Source organism: Aquarana catesbeiana, linkage group LG09, assembly GCF_042186555.1.
Source record: "Aquarana catesbeiana isolate 2022-GZ linkage group LG09, ASM4218655v1, whole genome shotgun sequence".
NCBI lineage: Eukaryota > Metazoa > Chordata > Amphibia > Anura > Ranidae > Aquarana > Aquarana catesbeiana.
In genome coordinates this window covers 92,661,452-92,681,394 of record NC_133332.1, presented here as the reverse complement: position 1 = coordinate 92,681,394, position 19,943 = coordinate 92,661,452, and the positions used below count along the sequence as shown (strand labels likewise).

The 19,943-nt window shown below is 44.0% G+C and overlaps 1 protein-coding gene across 1 annotated transcript in view; it reads left to right on the top strand.

Annotated features, from left to right (window-relative positions):
• The first annotated feature begins 2,638 nt into the window (after positions 1-2,638).
• LOC141107925 (potassium channel subfamily K member 1-like) overlaps positions 2,639-19,943 on the top strand; it is a 62,598-nt gene continuing 45,293 nt past the window's right edge. The window contains exon 1 of the mRNA XM_073598988.1: positions 2,639-2,965. The gene's annotated coding sequence lies outside the window, so the exon portion shown is untranslated. The remainder of the gene's footprint in view (positions 2,966-19,943) is intronic.

Below are 19,943 nucleotides of genomic sequence, written 5' to 3'. Positions count from 1 at the left end.
GTGCAGCAATTACAGACTTGGAGTGAAATTAATTGATCCTCAACAATTAGCCAAGGTAGCTATACCTGGCAGTTAAATTTAGGAGCAACCCTGCCTAAAGACCAGGGTGCTACACCTGAAAAACAAAGATTGTGTATACTGCAGTCCTTAGTTGCCCTTTCCGATTTATTTTTACCTGGTTCACAGTTACTTTGAACTATCTGTAGAATGTTCTGACAGACAGAACGTACCACGTGCCTACATCTCCCTTAGGACAAAAGTGACATTTCAGGTTTGGTAATAATAGATATGTCTAGGGTTCTTTTAAACACATCCCAGTAAGATCAGAAGATTGTGAATAGGATTACAAAGCCTACAAATTTGAATGTTATAAGTAAATAGTACCTTCAAATTTGTCCCCTTTTGTCTTTAATTGCTCCCAAAAAATAGCAGCACTTTTCCTGGAATGTAAGTGTACCCTGCCACATATTTGTGTATTGGCATTGTGATATCTAAGGCTGGCCATAGATGGATAGGTTTTCTTTTAAACAGCCAGAGAGCTGATCGGGAAAAAAAAAAAATTGATGGAGGAATTCTCCCTGCTGTGCTATTTATTGTATTCAGACAGCAGGGACTCCTACCCTATACACTGATTAGCGCTGCAGCTACTGATCTATTGAACATTTTCCAACTTCCTGTTCACCAAAAGTCAATTGTTACATCAATTTCTTTTGAGCAGGAATGACCATAGATAGATTGAAATTTGGCTAGTCCCAGCTGATCTAGCCAAATTTTGATCCATCACTGGCCAGCATAGGGCACTGCTATATCTGACTGCTAATCTGAGGGGATTTAGAGTGAGATTTGGGGATAGCACTGCTATACTGTTCACTTACTAACTCTCTGATATTAGAAAGCAAAGTGCTGTCTCTACCAAGATGGCCACCTCCACAGATTCCGTGCAAAACAAGGTACGGTGAGACAATAATGGGCAATGATTACCTGAAGGGAGTCCAAAGAAAAGGGCTAGGACTTGGACTAGGCACAGCTTTAGGAACTTATGGGGTCATTCATACATGCGGCTATACTGCTGCCCCATTGAAATGCGATTTTCTGTGGATTGCTTTTGAGAGGGCATTTGTAAGGCAGTGAGGTGATATCATTGCGTGGTTCAACCCTTAATACCCTGACCCACCACATTACATCCTTGTGCATTTCACGTTGTTGCAGCACTTCATTGGGTCGCTTTCAGTGGATGAAAAGCATTTTAACTGAAGCATGGATACAGCCCTAAATGGCTGCATTTCTTAGTTTAGGTGGGTGGTAAAACACGGGCTCAACTGCCTGCTTATGAAGCCTCCCTTTACGCCACCCTGGCTGCCTGTGTGAATGAGCCAAAGGGGTCCAGTTACATAGATGTGAAGTGTTAAAGCGGTAAAAAAAAAAAACTTCTCCCTGCAAATGAATTGCATACTTGCACATTATGAAAGGCATACCTGAAAACGAAACCTTCCGGTGGAACGCACTGTCACCACTGACAGGGCTTCCAATTTCACCCAGTCTTCCTTCCGGGTTCGGAATGTTTGCTGCCACACAGCTCCCCGCAATGCACAAAGTATTTACATCTTGTGGTGTGTTATGGTACAATATACTGTAGCAGCGTTTTTACTTACTGTATGTGCATTGGGTGCCATTCAGAATCCCTTGTATTGCACCACAATGTACTTATTTTCAAGCATTAAGGTAATAGACATAGTAGCCTATAAAGATCGCATTTGTCAGTTGCAGATCGATTATTAAGAGAATATCTTAATATTATTCCTGCACTACTAATGTACAGTATGTGATAACTCAACTCAAGGTCTGGAGGATGAATGTTCCTTTCCCAAACTCATTTTGACACAGACACAAAGGGGTTGATTTACTAAAAAGATATAAAGTGGAGGAGGGCGCACCAGCCTTGTGCATTGTCCCAAGATAATTTATTAAAAAAACAATGAAACTACTCAAACATGATAAAAGCCTGTAAAGACCACTTATTGTTGCAATTCAGTCCTGGTACTGACAGTCTCCAAGTGGCAGAGGTGAAGACATCAGGACCACTGCTGGTTGACGCGTTTTGAAGGAGTACCTTCTTCCTAATGGCTCCTCTTTAGGCTTGTTATATACACTTATACATTCGTAAGGCAAGGCACATCACATTGATTTACTAAAATTGGTGCACACAGAATCTGGTGCACCTGTCCATGGTAGCCAATCGGCTTCTAACTTCAGCTGGTTCTAAACTTTGACAATAAAATCTGGAAGCTGATTGGTTTCTATGCAGAATTGCATCAGATTTTGCACTCTCAAGTTTTAGTAAATAACCCCCAAAGTTTTATTTGGTCTCCAAAAAAAAAGTGATTGCGATTTTTCTAGAAAGTGCTGCGAAATATGTTGCTATACAGTATACATACACCTAAATGTAACACAGCAGCCTACGATACATCCGTGATGAAATCTTACTAGTACATTGTTTGTGCTGTACTACAATTTTTGCATATTTTGTTGATACGGTGACCTTGATTTCCACCTCTGTATGTGTCAGTTGGCTCTTACTATGCTTCTTATTTCCTCACACTGTACATGGTGTCACTCCTCTGTGACTGGTTTCTGTCTCTCCTCCTACACCGCTGACACCCTCTCCTCCCTCTCTGCAGCCTCAGGAAGTTCTGACTTTTTCCTCTCAGCTAAAAAAGTTTTTGTTCAGAGGTGAGGAGGGCAGCTGAGGCACTAAACCAGAAGGACAGGCTGAACTAGACCCTGGGTGAGGGGCAGACATCAATACCGTCCACTACACTAGATATGGGACTTTAATGTAAATGAAGAGACACAGAGAGAGCAAATGTACATTGTGTATATGAGGCAAACAGCTAGCGAGAGAACGGATATAACCAACACTCCAAGAAGGAGCTGAGAGACCAGGAACACACTGAGGACCGAACGGGTACGTTTAAAGACTATTCCTTTAAATCCCTTTAAATGTTGATCTTTATATTTCGACTGCTAAATCGTCATCCAACGTCTGGTCTTGCTTACGTTAAACGTTTTCCTGTTTAAGAAAGTTCTATTTTTTTGCTAACAAGAATCTATTTATTGAATTTTTTTTTTGGGGGGGGGGGCACGCAATCAGTAAAAATTAAGATTTTTTTTTTTCACCCAGCAATGGGCAGCTTCATAAAGCCTGAATTGATGACTTGCTATGAGTTTCCATAGGTAACGCATGTATTTTATTACATAAGTGTAATTATCAGGATTATCGAGGTGTCGTCCACACATTTTATATTTTAAAACCTCTTTCGGAACGCAATAAAACACATCAAAGGTAATGGTTTACATAGAACCTGTAGATGTCTGTGTGCCACAGCGAGTTTTTGAAAAGAGCTCAGGCCTGTTCACACCATTACCTTATTTTATTTATTACAGGTGAAAGTTTGCGCAGCACTTTACATATATATAATATTCACATCAATCCCTGCCCTCAAGGAGTTTACAATCTAAGGTCCCTCACTCGGATTCATACATACAAGTACTAGGGACAATACCTTTTTATTGTGTGTGTTGGAAAGCTAAATAACGTACGTGTCATAAGATGCAATTTTTTTTTCAATGAGGCTGTTCAGGTCTCTGAACAACCGATTAAATTGAGGCATGTCCATTTTTTTTGTGCATGAGATGCTTAAAGGGGTTGTAAAGGTAAAAATGTTTTCACCTTAATGCATTCTATGCATTAAGGTGAAAAAACTTCTGACAATACCGCCGCCCCCAGCCCCCCCGTTTTACTTACCCGACGCCTCGAAAGTCAGCTTCGCGTTCCCGACATCTATTCCTCCGCTCACACTGGCCGCTGATTGGCTACAGTGGATGGATTGGAAGCAGCGCAGCCATTGGCTCGCGCTGCTGTCAATCACATCCAATGACGCGGCGCACTGGGGGGCGGGGCCGAGTGATACAGTGAGCGGCTATAGCCGCCGGCTGTATCACGGGAGCGCGCCCGCAAGCACTAACCACCATGTGAGGGAGCTCGCATTAAGGTGGTTAATGCTTGCGGGGAGGAGCTGAAACAGCCGCCGAGGGACCCCAGAAGACCAGGTTCGGGGCCACTCTGTGCAGAACGAGCTGCACAGTGAAGGTAAGTATAACATGTTTGTTATTTTTAAAAAATAAAAATTTTACCTTTACAACCCCTTTAATAAAATAATGAAAGTGGGTGGAAATGCACTACAGCGCATGTTCCAAAATGCACTAAAAGCGGACAAAGGTGGACACAGATAGATGTGAACTTGGCCTCAAGTATTTTTTTTTTTTTTTTTTTTTTTCCCTCTGCTTTAGGCTGGGTTCACACTGCTGCGGTGCGGGAACGCAGCGAATTTACTGCGGGTTCCCGCATCGCACCAACTCGCACGGCAGTTCACACTGCCATATGCGAACTGCTGGGGAGTGTCATACAATGTTAATGACACCCCCAGTTCAGCCCGCATATCGCACTGCGAACTGACAATTCGGACATTTTCGGATCGCATAGGTGTGAACACCCATGCTATCCGATTCTGGTCCGAACAAAAAAAAAGGGTCCTGTGCGAGTTTGGACCGAATGCGGTGCGATATCAGCCATACTATCTGTATGGCTGATATCGCACAGCACAGACATCGCATGTGATGTGAACAGCAGTGCGCTGCGAATCACATACGATGTCTGCCACCGCAGCAGTGTGAACCCAGCCTTAATGTGTTTTGAGACCCATTGGAAGTCAATGGAAATGCATGAAAATGCATGTATGTTGTGTTTTCATAGTTACATAGTAGGTGAGGTTGAAAAAAAGACACAAGTTCATCCTATGTGTGTGATTATATGTCAGTATTACATTGTATATCCCTGCATGTTGTTGTCGTTCAGGTGCTTATCTAATAGTTTCTTGAAACTATCGATGCTCCTCGCTGAGACCACCACCTGTGGAAGGGAATTCCACATCCTTGCCGCTCTTACAGTAACGAACCCTCTACGTAGTTTAAGGTTAAACCTCTTTTCTTGTAATTTGTGTGGCCACGGGTCTTGTTAAACTCCCTTCCGCGAAAAAGTTTTATCCCTATTGTGGGGTCACCAGTACGGTATTTATAAATTGAAATCATATCCCCTCTCAAGCGTCTCTTCTCCAGAGAGAATAAGTTCAGTGCTCGCAACCTTTCCTCATAACTAATATCCTCCAGACACTTTATTAGCTTTGTTGCCCTTCTTTGTACTCGCTCCATTTCCAGTACATCCTTCCTGAGGACTGGTGCCCAGAACTGGACAGCATACTCTAGGTGCGGCCGGACCAGAGTCTTGTAGAGCGGGAGAATTATCGTTTTATCTCTGGAATTAATCCCTTTTTAATGCATGCCAATATTCTGTTTGCTTTGTTAGCAGCAGCTTGGCATTGCATGCCATTGCTGAGCCTATCATCGTCCTTTTCCATCCTAGATTCCCCCAGAGGTTCTCCCCCCAGTGTATAGATTGCACTCATATTTTTGCCACCCAAATACATTAGTTTACATTTTTCTACATTGAACCTCATTTGCCATGTAGTTGCCTACCCCATTAATTTGTTCAGATCTTTTTGCAAGGTTTCCACATCCTGCGGAGAAGTTATTGCCCTGCTTAGCTTAGTATCGTCCGCAAATACAGAGATTGAACTATTTATCCTATCCTCCAGGTTGTTTATGAACAAAATAAATAGGATTGGTCCCAGCACAGAACCCTGGGGACCCCACTACCCACCCCTGACCATTCCGAGTACTCCCCATTTATCACCACCCTCTGAACTCGCCCTTGTAGCCAGTTTTCAATCCATGTACTCACCCTATGGTCCATACCAACGAACCTTATTTTGTACAGTAAACGTTTATGGGGAACTGTGTCAAATGCTTTTGCAAAATCCAGATACACCACATCTATGGGCCTTCCTTTATCTAGATGGCAACTCACCTCCTCATAGAAGGTTAGTAGATTGGTTTGGCAAGAACGATTCTTCATGAATCCATGCTGATTACTGCTAAGGATACCGTTCTCATTACTAAAATCTTGTATATAGTCCCTTTTTATAATCCCCTCCAAGAGCTTGCATACTATATGTAAGTATTTTCAGCCCCTGGTAACAAGCCTAAATAGTTTATTGGCCAACTAAAAAACATTAAAAATGCAGGTCAACGCATGTGCAAAACGTGCGTCAATACACATTGAAAAAATGTGTTAAAAACCGCATGAACACAAAGTCAGTGCAAAGAGAAATTAATCAGTAACCCAGTGACGGGTTTTTGTCTTTCGTCAGACTTGACCTCGGAACACTTCTGCTTGGTTGGTATGGGTTACTGTACTGTCACGTGGTTATCTACCTCAATAAATAACTGCCATTGTGTTTTTTCACAAGATCTTCCGGAAGGCAATAAAGCAGGTGTACACATCTTCCACCCCATGCAGCATAAAAGGATCCTGGAGCCTCTCTACCTTCCAGGATGTCTTTCATAGAGTTGATTCAAGATGAGACATGAAATGCATCAGCTGTATTCTACAGAACGAGCCATGCCTCATTATACTGATCACCATACATTGTACTTTGTACTTTGTGCTGACTGAGACAATGCACTCTCCTTCCTGTATACTCGGCATAGATTATGTCTGACAGAAATGTTAAATACACACACGTCTATCTCTGCTTGCAGATCTATTTCAAACAGTCATAAACATACAATACTTTAAACTGCTTTGTGTAGTGTAAGTTAACATTTGAACTTGTTGCTAAAAAAAAAACAAAAAACAAAAAAAAACGTCTCTCTTTCATTGAATTTAGGCATGGAATGTAGATTGTGACATGACTTTAACCACTTCAGCCCAGGAAGAATTTACCCCCTTCCTGACCAGAGCACTTTTTGCTAAACGGCACTGCGTCGCTTTAACTGACAACTGCACGGTCGAGCGATGTTGCACCCAAACAAAATTAATGTCCTTTTTTTTCCCACAAATAGAGCTTTCTTTTGGTGTTATTTGATCGCCTCTGCAGTTGTTTTTATTTTTTGCGCTATAAACAAAAAAAGAGCGACAAATTTGAAAAAAACGCATTATGTTTTACTTTTTGCTATAATATCCCCAAAAATATAAAAAAAACAATTTTTTTCCTCAGTTTAGGCCGATATGTATTCTTCTACATATTTTTGTTAAAAAAAAAAATCGCAATAAGCGTATACTGATTGGTTTGCGCTAAAGTTATCGCGTCTACAAAATGGGGGATAGATTTATAGCATTTTTATTATTCTTTTAAATTTTTTTTACTAGTAATGGCGGCGATCTGCGATTTTTATCGTGATTGCGACATTATGGCGGACACATCTGACAGTTTTGACACATTTTTGGGACCACTGGCATTAATACAGCGATCAATGCTATAAAATTGCATTGATTACTGTAAAAATGTCACTGGCAGTAAAGGGGTTAACACTAGGGGGCGATCGAGGGGTTAACTGTGTTCCCTGGGAGGTGATTCTAACTGAAGGGGGAGGGGACTGACTACAGGAAGTGACGGATCGTGGTTCCTAGCTAATAGGAACACACGATCTGTCACTCCTGTCAGAACAGAACAGGGAAGTGTGTGTTTACACACACTCGTCCCTGTTCTGTGTCTCCTGCTCACGATCGCTCGTGGCCGGCGGTCATCGCGACCCTCGGCCGCGAGCATCTGCACCCCCACTGTGCTATCCCGACCCCGCGAGCCGTCGTATAGCTACGACGGCTCGCGCAGGGGAGCCAACCTGACGCAGTATAACTGTGGCAGTTGGTCGGGAAGCTGTTAAAAAACCCCCACAATTTCTTACTAGTTAAAGGTGAAGTCCAGCCTAAGCATGTTTGGCTGGGCTTCTCCTATGGATCACATGAGTGCAACAGGAGTGTGACCTTCTCTCTGCTGATGTCACAGGAATCAGTCCAGGCACCTGTAAGGGTGGCATTCTGACCACCACTGTAGGGGACCTTTTTCCTGATCGCCAACGTAAGGGGCATTCTTCCTTGACCATCACTGCAAGAGGTATTCTTCCTTATCGCCAATGTAAAAATAATTATTTTGCTGATCCCCAAAGTAAGGGGCATTCTTTGCTGATCCCCAAAGGGGATCCTCAGGGCAGATTGATTTCAGCGGGAGCCAGTGACGAGGGAGCTGGGGGGCTGAGACAAGCTCGGGATCGAGCCTGCACATGTGCCACTATAGGAAGGGGCTTCCTATGGTGCCACATTGGGAAGAAGAGGAGCCCACAGTGCCAGTAGGGGGCCATAGAAGAGGAGGACCAGGGCTGCTCAAAACCATTACACAGACCAGGTAAGTATAACATGTATGCTTGTTGTTTGTTTTTATTTATTTTTTTTGGCATTTTAAAGAACCTTTACAGTCACTTAATGAATACATTTTTTCATAAGAGGATCCCTAAGACCTTAAAATTATTTAAAGGGTTCCTATGGGGTGAAAAGGTTGAGAAAGGCCTTGTTAAAGTGTATTACATTGCAGTTTACTGGTCTTTAGCTCTCCTTTTTTTCAGGCCTTTTCTTCCTTTTTATTTTCACCTAGTTATCCTGCATTTAACACATATTTTATGTCCTTTTGGGGGAGATTTACTAAAACTGGTGCACACAGAATCGGGTGCAGCTCTTCGTAGAAACCAATCAGATTCCAGGTTCTATTGTCAAAGCTTAATTGAACAAGCTGAAGTTAGGTGATTGGTTACTATGGACAGCTGTACCAGATTCTGAGTACTCCCAGTTTTAGTAAATCTCCCCCTTTGTGTCTACACTCATTTATCATTTTATCTATGAAGGGCATCATGGTGGTCAGGATTTCAAATATGCCCGCCTTTGTTCTTCTTCATTGCATAGTGGATTTGATAGGATTAGTAGTTTACACAAGAAAGATAACATTGATTTTGCCATCTTCCAGCTCACAGGAAGTGGCAAGATCCACAGGTATTTTCTGTACTTGCTGAAAATGTTCTTGGCCAAAAAAAAGTAAAGCTGGATATATGTTGTTCCTGAAATCGTGGCCAAAATTTTCATAGTGGGTGGCTCTGTCGGTCCCTTCCCACCTGACATACTTCAAATGAAACTTTTTGGCCGATCAGATTTAAAGGAACCAAATGCAGCCCCTGATCTGGTATTCTGACAGTTGGCAGCATACAATAGACCAGCAGGGGGATTAGTCCATCCACGCTGCATAGTGTGTAGCTTGCAGACTAAACAAAAATGATCTAATTGTGTACAGCCAGCTTAACACAGCAACCATATCTAAAGACTGGGTAACTGCAATATATTACATTTTTGATTTGGGGTTTAGATATGCCTTTAGTATTTGATAATACTGCATAATAAAGGAATTATCTTTTTCTACTTATGTTTTTAGTTTTATCGTTCTACAGCAGCTTGGTAGAATATACATTTTTCAATATGATCGTATGTAGCACCCTGGTGTTTAGGCAGGGTTGCTAGTAAATTTAGTTTGCCAGGTGGTAGTTGCCCTGGTTAATTGTTAGTAGATCCACTGATTCTTCTCTCGTTCTGGACTTGCTGCACCTTCTCTCTTCTGTCGCTAGGTGGCGTTATTCTGGTGACATTAGATCATACCTCCCAACATTTTGAGATGGGAATGATGGACACCTACAAACAAACATATGTAGCCATAGGACACGCCCCCTGCCACACCCCCTTAAAGAAGAATTAACCAAAAAAAAGGTTAATTAAATCCACAAGGACTTTGTTTTTTTACCACTACTATTCCTTTATATTGGCTTTTAAAAATGTACAAATGCAGCAATTTAGAAATTGGATGAAAGGTTTAGCACTGGGAAACACTTTTTGAAAGATAAAAAGTGCATTTTGTATACTATATAGATCAGACCAAATGAGGGACAAATGACGTGGAATGAAGGACATTGCTCCAAATCTGGGACAGTTGGGAGCTATGCGTTAAATAGACAAGGGCTTAGCAAGGTCAGGTTATGAATAAGGATGAGCTCCGGCGTGTTCGCATGCTGCACGTGCCGATCCCGCCAGGAAGTCGGCATGGCGCAGCGCTAATCACAGGCAGTGAGACATTTTCCCGATCTCTGCAGCCGCACATCGGGAAAATGTCTCACTGCTTGTGATTAGCGATGCGCCGAGCCGACTTCCTGGCGGGATTGGCACGTGCAGCATGCGAACACGCCGGAGCTCATCCTTAGTTATGAATGGATGGGGTGTCTCAGCCAATTGGCGTGGGTTCCTTCAGTCCCTAGACAGTGGCGGCTGGGGAAGTTTTTTTAGGATGGGGGGGCGCTAGACTCCAGCCTTCCTTCTTGACCCCTCCCACTTGGCAAACATGGGCGTGGTTTAAGTGGAATAGTGGGCGTGACTTAAAGGGGTGTGGTTAGCATCTGAGATGAATGAGGGAGAGAGGGAGAAAGAGATGGAGGGACAGCAGGCCCAGATCCTACACAACAATAGAAATATGTGTACTCCAGAAAGTTTAACAATCAGTAGTTAAAGATACTTCAAACACCTGGTGTTAGTGCTTCAATCATCCCGGCACCATGGCTGTTATGGTGTCAGGATGATTGAAGCGCATTATTTCTAATCATCCAACTCGCCATAATGCAGAATCAGTGGGAGCCCTGAGAGTGTCACCTGCCACGTCGCCTGACAGCAGGTGCCCCCAGCAGAGTCTGTCCTTACATCAGGTGCCCCCAGTAGAGTCCATCCTTACATCAGGTGCCCCCAGCGGAGTCCGTCCTTGCATCAGGTGCCCCCAGCGGAGTCCGTCCTTGCATCAGGTGCTCCCAGCGGAGTCCGTCCTTGCATCAGGTGCCCCCAGCGGAGTCCGTCCTTGCATCAGGTGCCCCCAGCGGAGTCCGTCCTTGCATCAGGTGCCCCCAGTGGGAGCCCTGAGAGTGTCACCTGCCACGTCGCCTGCCAGCAGGTGCCCCCAGCAGAGTCTGTCCTTACATCAGGTGCCCCCCCGTCCTTGCATCAGTTATTTTAGCCGTTGATTGCAACAGATGGGCTGCATAAGGGTGAGGTAATGAGAGCTTCTTATTAGATGCATCGACCTTGACTCTGTGCTTCCTTTTTTCATAGAGAAAAATTGGACATACTATTAGTTTACAGCACATTTATAATTTAATATACCTTACATTGTGTTGTAATTGACTTGTATTTAGTAAGATAAATCCACCTATAATTCAGTGGAATAAAAAATCAAGCAATCATAAAGTGAACACTCTCACATATATACAATTCAGATTTAAGATCCTTCAGAAATATTACTTAAAAAGCTGTGTTCCTAGGCCCTAATGTTGGTCAGCCCTAGGGTAGTTCACTTCACTAGCAATCTCCATCATAATACAGATGCAGTTTGGCCCAGGCAGCAGCAGCCCAGATCCTACACAACAATAGAAATATGTGTACTCTAGAAAGTTTAACAATCAGCAGTTAAAGATACTTCAAACACCTGGTGTTAGTGCTTCAATCATCCCGGCACCATGGCTGTTATGGTGTCAGGATGATTGAAGTGCATTATTTCTAATCATCCAACTCGCCATAATGCAGAATCAGTGGGAGCCCTGAGAGTGTCACCTGCCACGTCGCCTGCCAGCAGGTGCCCCCAGCGGCGTCCGTCCTTGCATCAGGTGCCCCCAGCGGCGTCCGTCCTTGCATCAGGTGTCCCCAGCGGCGTCCGTCCTTGCATCAGGTGTCCCCAGCGGCGTCCATCCTTGCATCAGGTGCCCCCAGCGGCATCCGTCCTTGCATCAGGTGTCCCCAGCGGCGTCCATCCTTGCATCAGGTGCCCCCAGCGGCATCCGTCCTTGCATCAGGTGCCCCCGTCCTTGCATCAGTGTCCCCATCAGCGGAGTCCCTCCTTACGTCAGTGTCCCCATCAGCAGAATCAGTGGGAGCCCTGAGAGTGTCACCTGCCACGTCGCCTGCCAGCAGGTGCCCCCAGCGGCGTCCGTCCTTGCATCAGGTGCCCCCAGCGGCGTCCGTCCTTGCATCAGGTGTCCCCAGCGGCGTCCGTCCTTGCATCAGGTGTCCCCAGCGGCGTCCATACTTGCATCAGGTGCCCCCAGCGGCATCCGTCCTTGCATCAGGTGCCCCCAGCGGAGTCCGTCCTTGCATCAGTAGCCCCCAGCGGAGTCCGTCCTTGCATCAGGTGCCCCCAGCGGAGCCCGTCCTTGCATCAGTGTCCCCATCAGCGGAGTCCCTCCTTACGTCAGTGTCCCCATCAGCGGAGTCCCTCCTTACGTCAGTGTCCCCATCAGCGGAGTCCCTCCTTACGTCAGTGTCCCCATCAGCGGAGTCCCTCCTTACGTCAGTGTCCCCATCAGCGGAGTCCCTCCTTACGTCAGTGTCCCCATCAGCGGAGTCCCTCCTTACGTCAGTGTCCCCATCAGCGGAGTCCCTCCTTACGTCAGTGTCCCCATCAGCGGAGTCCCTCCTTACGTCAGTGTCCCCATCAGCGGAGTCCCTCCTTACGTCAGTGTCCCCATCAGCGGAGTCCCTCCTTACGTCAGTGTCCCCATCAGCGGAGTCCCTCCTTACGTCAGTGTCCCCATCAGCGGAGTCCCTCCTTACGTCAGTGTCCCCATCAGCGGAGTCCCTCCTTACGTCAGTGTCCCCATCAGCGGAGCCCCTCCTTACGTCAGTGTCCCCATCAGCAGAGCAGAGTCCTCCTCACATGTTTCCCCGGCAGCACAGCCCTCCTTCATGCCGCGTCTGTCTCTGTCCCCTTCAGAGGCAGCTAGTTCCCGGCTTTCTCCGTGTGTTTAGTGGAGAGGGGAGGGGCCTCACACAAGGGGATTAGTCCTCATGGCAGCGGCGGACATTTTTTTTGTAGCCTGCCGGAAGTGACGTCTGGTCGTATTGATACACTACGGGCGCCGAGCAGAAGCTGCCTGGCGCGATGGACCGTGCCACAAAGCAGCTCCAAACCCCGCAAGTGAAGCGCCTCATCTGCAATAAGGACCTTTTTTTTTTTTTTTTCTAAAGGGCCATTTATTTATTTTTTTTGTGACTGCCGGGGGGGCGGGGGGTGGACTAAGCCTGGGCACCACCTATGGACGGGCCACTACTGTCCCTAGGCCTGCTGGGAGAGCCTTTTTTGGGTGGAGTCTGGTGATCGGGGTTCTGTGCCACCTGGACGGCTATCTGGGTGAACGTGTGTTATGCTGCCCCGGGCTGCTAGGCCGGAAGCCTGAGGCCTAGCCCGGGGACATCTGGCTGCTAGGCTGTCTGAGGGCCTATCCAGAAGCAGGAGAAGCAGCGCAGGGTTGGGACATAGTTACATAGTTAGTCAGTTGAAAAAAGACACAAGTCCATTTAGTTCAACCTTAAAAATAAATAATAATTAAAAAAAATATTGATCCCCAACCGAGAGTAAGGGTTCAGCCGGACGGGGAACCAGTTGTGGGTGGAGGTAGAGGGGAAGCTGTCGCCACTGAGGGACCATCCACCTTGTTACTGGAGACCATAGTGAGCAAGCTGCAGCCAGTACCAGAGCGGTCTTCTCACCAGCCGGGGACGGTGAAAAAGTGGCAAGTGCCAAGCTAGGGCCCCAGCGGGAGAGCAGAGGTGACACTTGAGTATCTGTGAGTGCCAAGCCAGGGACCCAGCAGGGACGATACTGAGTTATGTAAGTGGAAGGGCTCAGGGGATCCAGTGGCGATTGGGTCTGAGAGTCTAGTGAGAGACTGGGAGCTCGGTGAGTGAAGACCTACAGTGAGAGACTGTAGAGTGGGAGGAGAACTATTCATGTTACAATAGTTAAATATAACTACCGTTAGTGACTGTTACAAGATTTGTTGCTATGGGAGACAGCGGTCCTACCTATGCAGAAATGGTGTCCGGCTGGAGGCCTTCCACTGTATAGCTGTCTACCTAACAGAAGTCTCGGACTCTGCCAATTGTCATTGCATCTACTTAGGGTGTCCTGGCCCTAACCCTCTCTCCCAAAGTTCTTGTTCAACAGACAATAAATCTCTTTGCATTCAAAAACTGTCTGGCGCCCATCACTTCAGCTTGTATTACACAAACCATGCCTGGTAACCTACTCTACAAGGAAGGATGTTGGCTCTCCCTAACCCTTGAGGTCACCATTAGGCCTCTTGGGCCCTGGGACCTTGCTACAGGTACAATATGGAATCTTTTCCATATTGTGTAATCTTTTTTAATACATATGCAAAAATTTTCCTTTACACATGTGAAGACTATTGTATGGGCAGTCATACAATAGTTTTTTTGAGTTTCAATAAACTCAAGAGGTGCAGTTCTTTTAGCTGTTGATTGCAACAGATGGGCTGCGTAAGGGTGAGGTAATGAGAGCTTCTTATCAGATGCATCAACCTTGACTCTGTGCTTCCTTTTTTCATAGAGAAAAATTGGACATACTATTAGTTTACAGCACATTTATAATAAATTTAATATACCTTACATTGTGTTGTAATTGACTTGTATTTAGTGCGATAAATCCACCTATAATTCAGTGGAATAAAAAAATCAAGCAATCATAATGTGAACACTCTCACATACATACAATTCAGATTTAAGATCCTTCAGAAATATTACTTAAAAAGCCGTGTTCCTAGGCCCTAATGTTGGTCAGCCCTAGGGTAGTTCACTTCACTAGCAATCTCCATCATAATACAGATGCAGTTTGTAGACTGCTTTCATCCGTTTGTTTGATTTCGTGATTGAAAGCTGGTTGAAATGGCTAGAAAATTTTAAATAGCTAGAAAATTGCTCTAAGTTGCATTGTTCTAGGCAATGTTGTAACTGATTTATGCACCATTCACACACTTAGCTAAGGCTCACTTAGCAGGGTTCCCTGCGAAAAGCTGCAGGCAGGAAGTCTCATTCAAGGAAATAGGAGGCTGCCAAGCAAATCATATAGGGCTGATCATCTGCAAGTAATTGTTGCATGACCGGTTACATGCAAACATGATCCAAACTGGTCATGCAGCATTCGCCTGCGGATGAACATTTCTGGAGGATTTCCCTGAGAGCCTCTCATTGCTTTGAATGTTGCTTCCCGCCTGCAGCTATTCGCAGGGAACCCCTCTGAGTCTCCCGTGGGTAATCAGTCTGCCCCATTCGCAAGTGTGAATGGGGCCTTAAAGTTTATCTAAAGCCAAAACTTTTATTCAATAGTTTTGTCTTGTGCGGTTTTTATTGCTGCCTTGATGGGGAGATTTACCCACTCGTCGTCCTTCTGCTCCATTGGGGATACCTGTCCATTAGACCACCATCTAATAGTGGCCCCGTAAGCATCAATATAATTTAATTGATAATTCAATAAGACCAAACTGCTTGGAGCATTTTTAGGTTACGTTTTTTATTTAATCAATTAGAGAAGGGGTCTCAAACTGGCGGACCTCCAGCTGTTTGCAAAACTACAAGTCCCATCATGCCTCTGCCCGTGGGAGTCATGCTTGTAACGGTCAGCCTTGCAATTCCTCATGGGACTTGCAACAGCAGGAGGGCCACCAGTTTGAGACCCTTGATTTAAAGTGCTCTCAATCCATTTAGACTTTGCCAAGTTGATCAGTCGTGGTGGATTTTTGTAAATTGCTTCTGTTCAAAAGAAACAAACATGTCAGAGAACTGATCATAATTCAGATCACTGTTTACATGTATAAACTGATTTGTATATTTCAATTAACTGTTTCAATCTTCTCAGTAGTTTTTGCTAAAGAAAATACCATGTATGTTGCATTGTTCAATATTTTGATGATAGATCAATTGCTTGCTTTTTTGGACAGTTGTTACCTATAGATAAGATCATTGTAAAAGATGTTGGCTTTTACTTGTCTTTATACAAACCATGTTGGGCTTGTTTGGGAACACCTAGCCTGTTATTTATTGCCAGGTTTCACAGTATCGTAGAAATAATATTTCCAATCTGTAGGTACCTACAGACTTTAGAGTTTGTGGCCATTTAAAAACAGATCAGAAACTGGTTATATACAGTGCCTTGAAAAAGTATTCATACCCCTTGACATTTTCCACATTTTGTCATATTACAACCAAAAAGGGAAATGTATTTTATTGGGATTGTGTGTAATAGACCAACACAAAGTGGCACATAATTGTGAGGCGTAAGGAAAATGATAAATGGTTTTTCAAATGTATTTACAAATATCTGAAAAGTGTGGCGTGCATTTGTATTCAGCCCCCTTTACTCTGATACCCTTAACTAAAATCTGGTGGAAACAATTGCCTTTAGAAGTCACCTAATTAGTAAATGGAGTCCACCTGTGTGTAATTTAATCTCAGTATAAATACAGCTGTTCTGTGAATCCCTCAGAGGGGTTTTTTTTTTTTTTTTTAAGAGACCCTTGGTGAACAAACTGCACCATGAAGGCCAAGGAACACACCAGACAGGTCAGAAATAAAGTTGTGGAGAAGTTTAAAGTGGGGTTAGGTTATTAAAAAAAAAAAAAAAAATACCAAGCTTTGAATGTTTTTACGGAGCACTGTTCAATCAATCATTGGAAAATGGAAAGAGAGTATGGCACAACTGAAAACCTACAAAGACATGCCTGTCCACCTAAACTGACAGGCCAGGCAAGGAGAGCATTAATCAGAGAAGCAGCCAAGAGGCCCATGGTAACTCTGGAGGAGCGGCAGAGATCCACAGCTCAGGTGGGAGAATCTGTCCACAGGACAACTATTAGTCGTGCACTCCACAAATCTAGCCTTTATGGAAGAGTGGCAAGAAGAAAGCCATTGTTGAAAGAGATCTATGGTTGGCAGTTTGCAAAAAGGCATGTGAGGGACACAGCAAACATGTGGAAGAAGGCGCTCTGGTCAGATAAGACCAAAATTTTACTTTTTGGCCTAAAAGCAAAACGCTATGGGTGGCGGAAAACTAAGACCCCATACACACTATTAGATTTTCTGCTGAATTTTGTCTTCAGATTTACCAAAACCATATAATATGAGGTCAAACCTTAAGCGTTTCAAATTGTATGCAATCAGGCAGGCCCTTGCACTACATGGTTTTGGTAAATCTGAACACAAAAATCTTCAGAAAATCTAATAGTGTGTATGGGGTCTAAGGCCTCGTACAAACGGTTAGATTGTTGTACTAACTATCCGCAAATTGTCGTTTTACAAACATGAAAGTAGTAACGTACTATGAGAGTACAAAGAGGAAGTTCATTTCTTAAGCACCACTCTTTAGGCCGCTTCTGCTAATTTCATGTTCGTAGAAGTTTGGTGAGCGTTGATTTGCGATTTTCAGATTGTACAAAACAAATGCCTTTTAAAATACTTTTGGCATAACTACATCAGTATCACCAGCAAAGCAGCTTCATTATTATCCCATTAAAGAAGAAGAGAATTGTGCGCTGCATTTCAACATTTCATCAATTGCCATGTCACGAATGTTAATTACGAGCGGTAGTTTTCAAGACCGGACTCCTCCCAGTCGTTCCTTGATTCCGAGCATGCGTGTTTGTACTTTCGACTTTTGAGTGACGATTTCTGTACTGACCATCCAAAAATCAGACTTTGAGTTCACATCCGACAAATTTTATAGCCTGCACGTCCAGCTTTTGTCTGACGAAGAAAAAGTCAAATCGGCTGTCGAAAGCACCGTACTAACGATCCGAAAATCCGCAGACAGCTCGCCTTATGAATTTCCCCTTCTGATTTTCGTATCGTGTGTACGAGGCCCTACACTGCACATCACCCTGAACATGCATTCCCACCATGAAACAGGGTGGTGACAACATCATGTTGTAGGGATGCTTTTCTTCAGCAGGGACAGGGAAGCTGGTCAGAGTTGATGGGAAGATGTATGGAGCCAAATACAGGGCAATCTTAGAAGAAAACCTGTTATGCCGTGTACACACGAGCGGACTTTCGACGGACTGAACTCCGAAGGACTTTTTTGATGGACTTTCAACGAAGCTCCGACGCAACGGACTTGCCTACACATGATCACACCAAAGTCTGACTGATTAGAACATGCTGACGTACGACTGGACTAGAATAAGGAAGTTCATAGCCAGTAGCCAATAGCAGCCCTTGCGTAGTTGTTAGTCCGTCAGACTAGCATACAGACGAACAGATTTTTCAACCGGACTCGAGTCCATCGGAAAGATTTGAAACATGTTCTATTTCTAAAGTCCATCTGATTTTTCCACAGCAAAGGTCCGATGACGCCCACACACAATCAAATTGTCCGGCGGATTCGTTCTGTCAGACCTTTGCTGTCAAAAAGTCCAGCCTTGTGTACACGGCATTAGAGTCTGCAAAAGACTTGAGACTGGGGCGGAGGTTCACCTTCCAGCAGGACAATGACCCTAAACATACAGCCAGAGCTACAATGGAATGGTTTAGATGAAAGCATATTCATGTATTAGAATGGCCCAGTCAAAGCCAAACCTAAATCCAATTGAGAATCTGTGGCAAGACTTGAAAATTACTTTTCACAGACGCTCTCCATCCAAACTGACAGAACTTGAGCTATTTTGCAAAGAAGAATGGGGAAAAAATTCACTCTCCTAGATGTGCAAAGCTGGCAGAGACATCCCCAAAAAGACTTGCAGCTGTAAATGTAGTGAAAGGTGGTTCTATAAAGTATTGACTCGGGGGCTGAACACAAATGCATGCCACACTTTTCACATTTTTTTTTGTAAAAAATTTTGAAAACCATTTATCATTTTCCTTCCACTTCACAATTATGTGCCACATTGTGTTGGTCTATCACATAAAGTCCCAATAAAAAAGATTTATGTTTTTGGTTGTAACATGACAAAATGTGGAAAATTTCAAGGGGTATGAATACTTTTTCAAGCCACTGTATTTATACATGCCTCCTTACCTTCCACCAAAATACTGAAAGCCAGCAGTTTCAATTCCATCTCAAGTTAGGCAGGCCATACACACACTAGTGCCCCGTACACACGACCGGAATTTCTGTCAGAAAAATCTCGGATGGTTTTTTTGGAATTCCGCTCAAGCTTGCCTTGCATACACACAGTCACACAAGTTCTCTGAACTTTTGACCGTCAAGAATGCGGTGACGTACAACACTACGACAAGCCGAGAAAATGAAGTTCAATGCTTCCGAGCATGCGTCAAATTGTTTCCGAGCATGCGTGTTTTTTTGCGCGTCGGAATTGCATACAGATGATCACATTTTCGGATAGGAACTTTTTCCAACCGAAAAATAGAGAACCTGCTCTCAATCTTTTGCTCCGATGGAGCATACACACGGTCGCATTTTCCGACCAAAAGCTCACATTGGTCTTTTGCTGGCAGCAATTCCGATCGTGTGTATGGGGCATTAGAGATTTCTTATGTTCATCCTGAAGGCTAAATAGAAGACAAAAGCCAATTAAACAGAATGGGAGCTGGCAGGCCAATTTCAGTTGCTTCACTCAACGTATGGCCAGCTTTAATCAAAATTGCCATTCAACAATAATGGAATTGAAAGTTAGAACACTCTATTATATTGCCACGTGTAAGACCAGTATGTGGATTAGAATTGCAGGAAGAGATTGTGTTAGGCTCCATTCACACTAGCGCGTTTTTTGATGCATTTTGCATTTTGCAGAAATGCATGGGAATTTTTTAACATGGGTTCCTATGGAACATGTTCACATCAATGCCTTTTTGTATCTCTGCATTTTTGGAAAGGGTCAGGGACTTTTTTTCATGCAAAATGCAGCATTTTGCATGTAATAGAATTCAATGGACAAGCATCAAAAACGCAAGTGCACCGTTTTTGTAGCGTTTTTGTAGCGTTTTTGTAGCGTTTTTGTAGCGTTTTTGTAGCGTTTTGATGCGTTTTTGATGCGTTTTTGCCGTTATTTTTTTTTTTTTTTAATTTTTTTTTAGACTGTAAAAAAAAAACTGGAAAAAAAAAAAAACGCAA